Source organism: Anopheles arabiensis, assembly GCF_016920715.1.
Source record: "Anopheles arabiensis isolate DONGOLA chromosome X unlocalized genomic scaffold, AaraD3 X_pericentromeric_contig0003, whole genome shotgun sequence".
NCBI lineage: Eukaryota > Metazoa > Arthropoda > Insecta > Diptera > Culicidae > Anopheles > Anopheles arabiensis.
The window spans coordinates 1,282,501-1,292,500 of NW_024412081.1; positions in this window are offsets into that span (position 1 = coordinate 1,282,501).

The window sequence follows — 10,000 nt, forward strand, 5'->3', positions numbered from 1 at the left end:
AAACCGCTATCCAGAATCGGATGTAGAATCATTAGACGAACTTAAAATTGTTCTACGACCAATGTCTGCGACGTTTAGTATTCAAGATATGGCCCGCCCTAAGTCTGACCTGGCATTTTCGTGAAAATTTAAAGCATGGCCATAGGGACGGGTAAAATAGCTATTTTGAAGCAAAAACCACCTCACTTTAAATGGCCATAACTTTTGAAAAACAAGAGCTAGGGTGCGTTCTCGACACGTTTTGAGGTGTTTTAGCGAAAACATGTTTTGAGCCACACGAGCTCTCCGGCCCGATCGGTGCACATTTTTGAAAAAAGCTAGGAGCTGCCCCTAGGTTCGGGGTGTCACAAAATATTGAAAAGTGGTCAAAAACCGCTATCCAGAATCGGATGTAGAATCATTAGACGAACTTAAAATTGTTCTACAACCCCCAGTCCGACGCCTCGTATTCGAGATATAGCACTTTGTAGGTCTGACCGAGCAATTTTGTACTGAAATGTATGGCGGACATGTTATTCATTAAACAACATTAACTTGCATCGTGCCCTACTTCATCGGCACAGCTACTATCGACTATCTATTGTTGAAATGGATTGAGTTTGACCATTTTAGCTCTTTTCTTATGCCGTGCACCAACAGTGTGTACCGATCAGGGAAAGTACACTACGTACGCGTTCATGGATGTATATGTTGGTACAAGTTGCCGGTCGGAATAGCAGTGCACCAAAACTGTGTACCGATCAGGAAAGTACAAGACGGAGGGCGCAGCCCGAGCGTACGCGTTCATAGATGTCCATGTTGGTACAACCTACATGTACGTACCTTGTTTTTGTATCAAAAGTTCCAATAAAGTGTTTGTATGCTTAAAATGCTTATCTCAACCGGTCACCTTTTGGCCTGCCCTTTTATAGACAGAAACCTAGAACGATACTCGCGATGTTTGTGTTTTTCCATTCGCCCGGGACGACGAATGAGCTCTGTGCACATCGTGCAGAAAACTGTCTCCTCCTCGTATGTTTTTGTCCCTCCACGCATATAATCACCCACATTTGTGTTCAACACGGACGGCGCAGCCCGAGCGAACGCGTTAATGTTTATGTTTGTGCACACTAAAGTTACAATCCTAGGATTTGGTTATTGCGTCGCAGTGCCCGACCGTCGCGGACACCATTCTTGGACAAAAGTCCAAGTACGTAGAGTACATTCCCTAGGTATGTGCCCGTTCGTGACTTTCGTTGCGTGCTTACAGACACGCTTGGGTATGTTTACCATACAAGGTTTACTAGGAAAACCTGGGAAGGACGCTTGCCCTCCCGTTGCGGACACCATTCTTGGAAAGAAGTCCTGCTACGTAGCGTTCTTTAATGTACTTGATCAGTTTGTATTGCATTTGCTTTGTGCAATTGACTTTTGCTAATGCTCACTAAGGGGTGTTCGTTTGCGATGTGTATGATAAGCAACTGTCTATTCTAACCAGCAGTTAAATAACACTTTTCACCCAAATCATAGGAACGTAGAGTACTTTCCTGATCGGTACACAATTTTGGTGCACCTCTAACTTCGCCAGCACTTTATCGTTACGTTTTGTGCACAACCTTGGGACATGGTGTAAGTTTCATCATTGTTATGTTTGATTCGGTTTATTATGATTGAAAAATACGCTACGTCCTAGAAATCTGAACTCGAATACTTTTGCCACGTTGCGCAAAAAGCTACTGAGCAACTCCTAGCCGTTTACCGATTTAAAATTTAATTTTCGTTATTAGTTTTAAAAATACGCTAAGTCCCAAAAATCTGAACTCGAATACTTTTTCTATGTGCCGCCAAAAGCTACTGAGCAACGCCTAGGTTGGTACATTTTTGGTACATGGAGTGTATGCGTGCAGGCGTACTGCCGTGCTGGACCGGAAAATCGCACTTGCTACTAGAACGTAGAGTAATTCCCTAGATAGGTGCTTTTGCATGCCTCTGTTCGACGTCCATGCAACTTGGAACGTGCGACACACGTAGCTAGGCTTCTCCATACATATTCCCTAGGGTAGCACCAAATTGCACACTTTCAGGGGTATATTTTGGTACGGTGTACTGTGCATGGTACAAGTATCATTAGCTCGTGCAATTTATTTTGCATCAAGTTGCGATTGCTGGTGCGTCGAGATAGGAGTGTTTCGCGACTTTTGCCAAGCTTTGGTGCCATTTTGTGAATAATTAATGTTCTAGCCACAATAAACGTGCAACATAATGCCAATAACGAAAACGCCATTTTCAAGGGACTTCCAGTCAAAATGTTTGCAATCAGCGCTTTCCTGTCGAGTTCAGGATTTGGGACTGAGCGTTTTTTTCACGATCCAATCAAACGACCAGTTCGTGAATAAACAATTCATACAACAGTGCATCCCTTCAAAGTAGAAAAAGCCGAATGCTAGGAGCTCCAGTCAAAAACGTTGTCATTGGCGCTTTCTTCTCGAGTTCAGGATTTGGGACTTAGCGTTTTTCACGATCCAGCCAAAAGACCAGATCGTGAAATAAACGATTAATACAACTGTACTAGTACATCCCTTCAACTGAAGCAAGCGCACCATACATGACCCGTACGCTAATCATCCAAGCACATGACACGTCAACTAAGTCAACACATAATACAACTTGGAAAACTAACGGGTAAGTAGGTCATCTCGTACACGACGACACACCGACCAAACCAGGTCAACACGTCACATGCACAAGACATCCTACTACCAAGGCCGACCACCTCGACACACGACCTGTTAACCGAACATGGTCAACACCATCATGTGCAAGGCAACCGGGCCAAACGGGTCAACTTATACAACTTGTAACGAGCATGTGTAAGCTTACTGGTGTGGTCCGCACGGTCCTCACATCAAGACAATCAAGTCGAGAACGAGGCACGCCGACAAGCTCATTAGTGTTAAGTGTCCTTCTCCATCCTATGTCAAGTCACTCGTCTGACACGGAAGAAGCCAACTCTTGTCCACTAGTATAAAGGAACGGTCTCCAGACCAGGTCAAGTCACTCGTCTGACAAGGAAGGAGCACGCACCAAGCTTCACCAGAGCACGGTACCACGGTCCCCAGACCAAGATGGTTAGTTACGCCAACGAGGAAGGGGCACGCGTTCCCTTGCTACACTCAACTTAGTACACTCATGCTCTCACAAGAGTATCCCCTGTGTCGACGTGGTCCCCAGACCAAGACGAGCTTGCGCACATCGAGGAAGGGGCACACGGACAAACCACCAAGCATGGGTCGCCTGAGAGGATCGATGCGAACGCATCTCTACAACTCGCAGCTCCCAGCCTGAAGTCCCGTCGTTTGCGGGCGGTTGATAGGTGTCGAAACTAGGTATATCCACGTTGGGCAGAGCTCAAGCCAACGGCGTTCCCAGTTACGGTACTAACACGTGCAGCGAACTCCACTCATTGCGGCCTAGGTATAGCGGGATGAGACGCCGGGCTGCAGACGCAGACTCCAACGGATCTCAGAGGGTTGTTAGGCCCGCTAGCTTCCGAACACCTAATGGGTTTGAGAAGCGCTATCAGCTCGGATTGGCTACGACCTTAGAGGCGTTCAGGCATAATCCAGCGGACGTAGCGTCATACCAAAGTCCGGTCGGACTAGTATTGAGCCAGTGGTCCGTACCTGTGGTTCCTCTCGTACTGCACAGGAATTCCGTTAAGATAGCGACTATAAGCACACACCAGTAGGGTAAAACTAACCTGTCTCACGACGGTCTAAACCCAGCTCACGTTCCCTTGAAAGGGTGAACAATCCTACGCTTGGTGAATTTTGCTTCACAATGATAGGAAGAGCCGACATCGAAGGATCAAAAAGCCACGTCGCTATGAACGCTTGGCGGCCACAAGCCAGTTATCCCTGTAGTAGTGTTCATCGAGTAGCCGTCGGGTACAGACGTATGTAAACACGCTCCGACAAAGTGTGCAAAAGTGTGTAAAACGGCCTCGGATCGCTCTGAAACCCTCAAAATCGTGTTCAGAGCACCCAATTTACCTATAGATAGTGTTATTTGGTCGAATTTCTGTGATTTTTGCGCTTTAAAAATTCGTGTTGTTCTGTGTACATTTGCCCCCCCCGGTAGTACCAAATTTCCGGGTGTGGAAAAATGCGCAAAACTGTGTGATTTTGGCGCCGGAAACACTCGATTCTGGATAATTCGACGCTTCTAAAGCGTTTAAAAGTGTTTTCGAGACGTTTTGAGAAGTTTAAAGTGCATAAAAGTGTGTTTACATCCCCATACAATTTGTATGGGGAACTTTGAATGTGAATAACTCAGTGAAAACGCACGGATTCGTGCCGGATGTGATTTTAAAGGTGCGCGTAGTGACGCTGAACGTGAATTTAAAAAACAGAACGAAAATCGGTGAAAAACGAGAAAATAAAAGTGTCGGGGTGCTACCGCCGGAGCACGTGCTTTCGAAAAATCGAAATAAATAGCAAATCGCGAATAACTCCGCGAGTTTTGCTCGGATTCGTGTGCGGTTTTCACCGTTGTGCTTGTTTTTATGCGTACAATAAGATTGCATCAAAAATTTGTGAAAATCGTGAAAAAATTTTTGACGTTTCTTGGTGACAGTTCTATAATACCCAAGGGACAAATTTTGTCCGGGGAGCAGTTCCCAAGGGGCAAAATTTGAAAAGTCCGTTACTGCTCGAAAAGTGCTCGAGTTTACAAAAGTGCGCAGAAAATTCGAGAAGAAGTGTAGTGCCCACGGCAGCTCGAATCTGCTCGATTCGAGTAGTTCGAGCAACTCGAAAACTGCTCGAATTTTTCGAAAATCCCTAAAAGTGCCGGAAAATTCGGGATTGGTGCGGATCCATTCCCCACGTGAGCGACGCACCCTCTCGTAATTTTTTCGCCACCTGCCACCCCTCCCCCCAACACCAGGGGGGTCGCAAGTCGGACCATAGTGGAAAAACCAGCGTGGAAGAAGGATTCTACAGCAGCGATTGAGCGGCAGAACACCAGCTAGACGGCGCTGCATACTTGGGGTCATCTCGACCCCCCGGGTCAACTGACCCCCGGGGTCACATCGACCCCCAGGGTTATTTAACCCACCAACCTGAAAGTCGGCAAAGATGATGGCATCATCCAGGATGTCAACGCGCGCGAGTGCGAGGTCAGTCTCTGTGGACTGCCGTAGCAGCTTGGCATCTGGCTCGAAGCTGTTTGTGACCGAGCCTCGAGTGGCGCTGCCTAGGGTCAGTGTCACAGGCAACAACAAGCCCGCCGTGGCATCCAAGGCCGCCACGGCCACACCGGAGCTCGAGTTGCTTAAGGCAACAATCCAACGACTAGAGGAGCAGAATGCAGAAATGAAGGAGCAATGCTCGCCTCTCCGAGCAGATAACTGGCATGTGCCAACTGCTACAAGAGGAAAAGGAGGAGGCAAAACGACGAGAGGAGAAGTTGGAGGCACAGATGGAGAAGCTCGCCGCCGCACATCAGCGCGACCGAGACGTGCTCAACTCTCTTCTGGCAGCAAAGGTTGCCGGCGGACAACCGTCAGCTAGTCCGCGCCAACCTCCGACTCCGTTGCCGCGCCGACCCTCTGCGCCGCAGCTGCAGCAACAACAACAGCAGCAGCGGAACCAGCACGAGCAGGAGCAGCCCCGCGCGTCGACGTCGCGCGCAGTCATGCCGCCGCGCAGCGAGGCATCGACAGCCGTCCGCGTAGACGTTGTGCCGGAACTCACCTTTAGTGAGGTCGTGCGGCGTAGATATCGCGGAAAAGCTACGGGTAAGCCACGTTCCCAGCAGCAGCAGCAACAGCAACAGCAGCAGCAGCAGCAGCAGCAGCAGCAGCAGCAGCAGCAACAGGTGGTCGCTGGCTCACAGCAGCAACAGCAGCAGCAGCACCAGCGTAGACAGCAGCAGCGTCAGCAGCAGCAACAGCAGCAGCAGCGTCAGCAGCAACATCAGGGTGAGCGGTATGTTCCGCCGCAACTCCGGCAGCAGGCGCATCAACAGCAGCAGCGGCAGCAGCAAAGGTCTGGCCAAGGCCGGACAAGATAGAGGTGGTCCCGAGTGCCGGACACTCCTGGTACACGTTGTACCGGAAAGTTCGGGATGCGGTTAAACAAGACCCGCACAAGGGCCTTGCAGACCACCTTAAAATGGGCAAGCGCAGCCACGCCGCAAACCTCCGAATGGAGTTAAGCAATTCGGCCAACGCCAGCCTGGTCCGTGCAGAAGTTCAGGAGATTGTTGGTGACGCCGGACTAGCCCGGGTGATCACCGACATGGCCGATGTCCTGATAACGAACATCGATCCTCTGGCAACAGTAGAGGACATCAAAAGGCCATTGAGGGAGAGTTCCAGGAGCCGATTGAAATCGCCCGAGTGAGCGCGTGGGAGCTGCAAGATGGCACCCAGCGAGCTCGAGTCCGCCTGCCCGCTAAGGCTGCCGCTGCCCTCGAGGGTTCGAAGCTCCGACTGTGTGGCTGCATCAGCAAAGTCAGAGGCGTCGAAAAGGCAGCACCTGAGCGCCAACGCTGCTATCGATGCCTGGAGCGCGGCCACCTTGCTCACGCATGCCGTTCCCCGACAGACCGTCAGCAACTCTGCATCCGGTGTGGCAGTGAAGGTCACAAAGCCCGGGACTGCTCCAGCGACGTCAAGTGCGCGGCCTGCGGTGGACCTCATCGCATTGGGCACATGAGCTGCGAACATCCGGCTTCGCCTTCAATCTGAAAGTTGCGCAAATCAATGTGGATCACTGTCAGGCAGGGCAGGACTTGGCGCTCCAAGCAGCGCGTGAACACCGTGCTGACGTCCTGCTCCTGTCGGACATCTACCGACCACCGGCGAACAACGGGCGTTGGGCGTACGATGCCGCCAAATCGGTAGCAGTTGTGGCTACAAGCTCTTACCCAATCCAGCGGGTGTGGCGCAGTCCTGTGCCTGGAGTTGTAGCTGCACAGATTGGTGGCATCGTCTTCATTAGCTGCTACGCTCGACCCAGACGCCCAGAGGAGGACTATGAAGGCTTTCTGGCTGCTGTTCAGCTGGAGGCATCATCCCACTCCCACGTCGTCATCGCCGGCGATTTTAACGCCTGGCACACGGAGTGGGGTAGTGCCAGGAACAGCCAGAGAGGTGAAGATCTGCTGCAGCTAGTGCAGAGTGTCCAACTACAAGTGGTCAACTCCGGGAATCAACCCACGTTCATTGGCAGAGGAGCGGCCACCAGCAGCGTCATTGACGTCTGCTTCGCCACTCAGTCCATCGCTCGGCCAGAAACGTGGGAGGTGCACGAGTTTGCCCGGTCCGATCACCAACTGGTGACATACACCGTTGGGGAAGCAGAACAACAGTCCCGCGGGTCGTCGAATGGTGGTCCGTCAGCCGGCCGGCAACGCGTTATCTGCGCTGGTAGGCGATGGATTACCACGCAGTTCCATGAAGAGAGTTTCCGTTCTGCTCTCGAGGACGTGAACTTTGTGGAACAGGCGACGACCCATGCTGGCTTAGTCGACGCAATGGTCGACGCGTGCGACATTGCCATGCAGCGGGCCCCAACGTGTTGCAGCATCAACATCGCGACGTCTTTTGGTGGTCACCGGTAATTGAAGAGCTGCGGAATGAGTGCATTGCGGCCCGTGAACGGATGCGCCTAACCGCCGATCTGCAGGAGAGGAGTCTCGCCGCAGCTGAGCACCGGACTGCGAAGACCAGATTGGAGAAAGCCATTAAAGCTAGCAAACGCGCAGAGTTTGCTAAGCTTATCGACATCGCCGAGGAGAACGAGTTTGGAATGGGGTATCAGGTTGTTCTGTCTCATCTGCGCGGCAGTCGTGTACCGCCTGAGACAGACCCGGTCGAGCTGGGACGGATCGTTTCCGATCTGTTCCCCACCCACCCACCGGTCTCTTGGCCGGAAACCGGCGATGTCGATTCGGGAGCGTCCAATTTAGAACGTGTGACCCCGAAGAGCTGCAGGAGATCGCGGCTCATATGGCTTTAAGGAAGGCGCCAGGACTGGATGGGATCCCCAATGCTGCGGTGAAGGTCGCGATTGAGAAGTACCCGGGGGTTCTCTGCCGTGTGTACCAGGACTGCCTCAACACTGGTACGTTTCCGCAACAGTGGAAACGGCAGCGCTTGGTACTGCTGCCCAAGCCAGGTAAAGCCCTCGGAGAAAGCAGCTCCTACAGGCCACTATGCATGCTGGACGCACTAGGCAAAGTGCTGGAGCGGCTTATCCTCAATCGCCTGAACAGACACCTCGAGGACCCGGATTCACCGCAGCTTTCGGACGCGCAGTACGGCTTTCGTCGTGGACGATCCACCATCAGTGCCATCCAAAGCTTGGTGGACGCAGGCAAGACGGCCAGCGCGTTTGGTCGCACCAACAGCCGCGACAAACGTTGCCTGATGGTGGTTGCGCTGGATGTCCGCAACGCATTTAATACTGCAAGTTGGCAGTCAATCGCCAACGCGTTGCGGGAAAAGGGGTCCCCTCAGCTCTGCTGAAAATCCTGCAGTCTTATTTCTCGGATCGGGAGCTGATCTACACTACCAGCGAGGGACCCGTCGTACGTTGCGTCAGCGCGGGAGTTCCACAAGGGTCCATCTTGGGCCCAACATTGTGGAACGTAATGTACGACGGGGTGCTGCGGATTCCCCTACCCGACGAGGCCAAAGTCATTGGCTACGCCGATGATCTGGTCGTCCTGGCCCCGGTAGGACGCCGGAGGAGTCTGCAGCAGTGGCGGAAGCAGCGGTGTCAGCAGTCGACCAGTGGATGCAGCAGCACCACTTGGAGCTGGCACCGGCTAAGACGGAGATGACCATAATCTCTAGCCTGAAGCAGCCTCCAAGCCACATAACCATCAACGTGGGAGGAGTAGCAGTACCTTTTCGCGTTACATCAAACACTTGGGCGTGTTGGTCCACGACCATTTATCTTGGTTGCCGCATGTGACTGCAGTGACGCAGCGGGCGGAGCAGACCGCGCAGGCGGTCAGTCGGTTGATGCCGAACCACCGGGGCCGAAGATGTCGAAGTCCCGTCTTCTGGCAGCGGTGGCTGATTCGGTTATGCGCTACGCTGCACCTGTATGGCACGAGGCGCTGAACACTCGCGAGTGCCGCAGGTTGCTGGAGCGAGTCCAGCGCAAGTCAGCCATCGCCGTGGCCCGGACGTTCCGGACGGTTCGGTACGAGACCGCAGTGCTGCTGGCGGGTCTACTGCCGATCTGCAGAGCCATCCGCGAGGACACCAGGGTGCACAGCCGCCGTGGGACTGGAAGCAGCGCGCAGCTAAGGAAGGAGGAACGAGATAGGACCATCGCCGAGTGGCAGGCCACCTGGGACAGCGACGCGGCTAGTCATCAAGCTAGCAGTTACGTCCGGTGGGCACACCGCCTCATTCCGGACATCGGTGCATGGCAGTCGCGGAAGCATGGAGAGGTGAATTTTCATCTGTCGCAGATAATCTCCGGTCACGGATTTTTCCGTGAGTATCTCGCTGACATGAAATTCACCTCGTCCCCGGACTGCACGCATTGCCCCGGCGTACGTGGGAGCGCCGAACACGCGATGTTCTTGTGCCCACGCTTCGCCGATGTTCGCGAGCAACTGATGAACGGCATCAATCCGGACACGTTGCTGGCCCACATGCTCGAGAGTCAGCAGAATTGGAGCAACGTCTGCGAGGCTGCCCAGCAGATTACGTCAGTGCTTCAGCGCGACTGGGACGACTTCCGTACGTCCTTGTTCGAGTAGGGCGTACTTGCCGACAACGCCCAGCTCCGAAACGCTGACGTCCTTCGACAAGAGAGACTGCGGCGGTATAATGACAACCGCAACGCAGTCAGAAGAGCCGCAACGCAGCAGCGACAAGCTGAACGCCCAGCCCCACCACCGCCCTCACCAAGGACTGAGCGGAGACGGAGATTAACCGTCTCGCGGTGGCGAGGCTTAGGGAACGACAGCGCGCAGCCCGGGCAGAAATGCA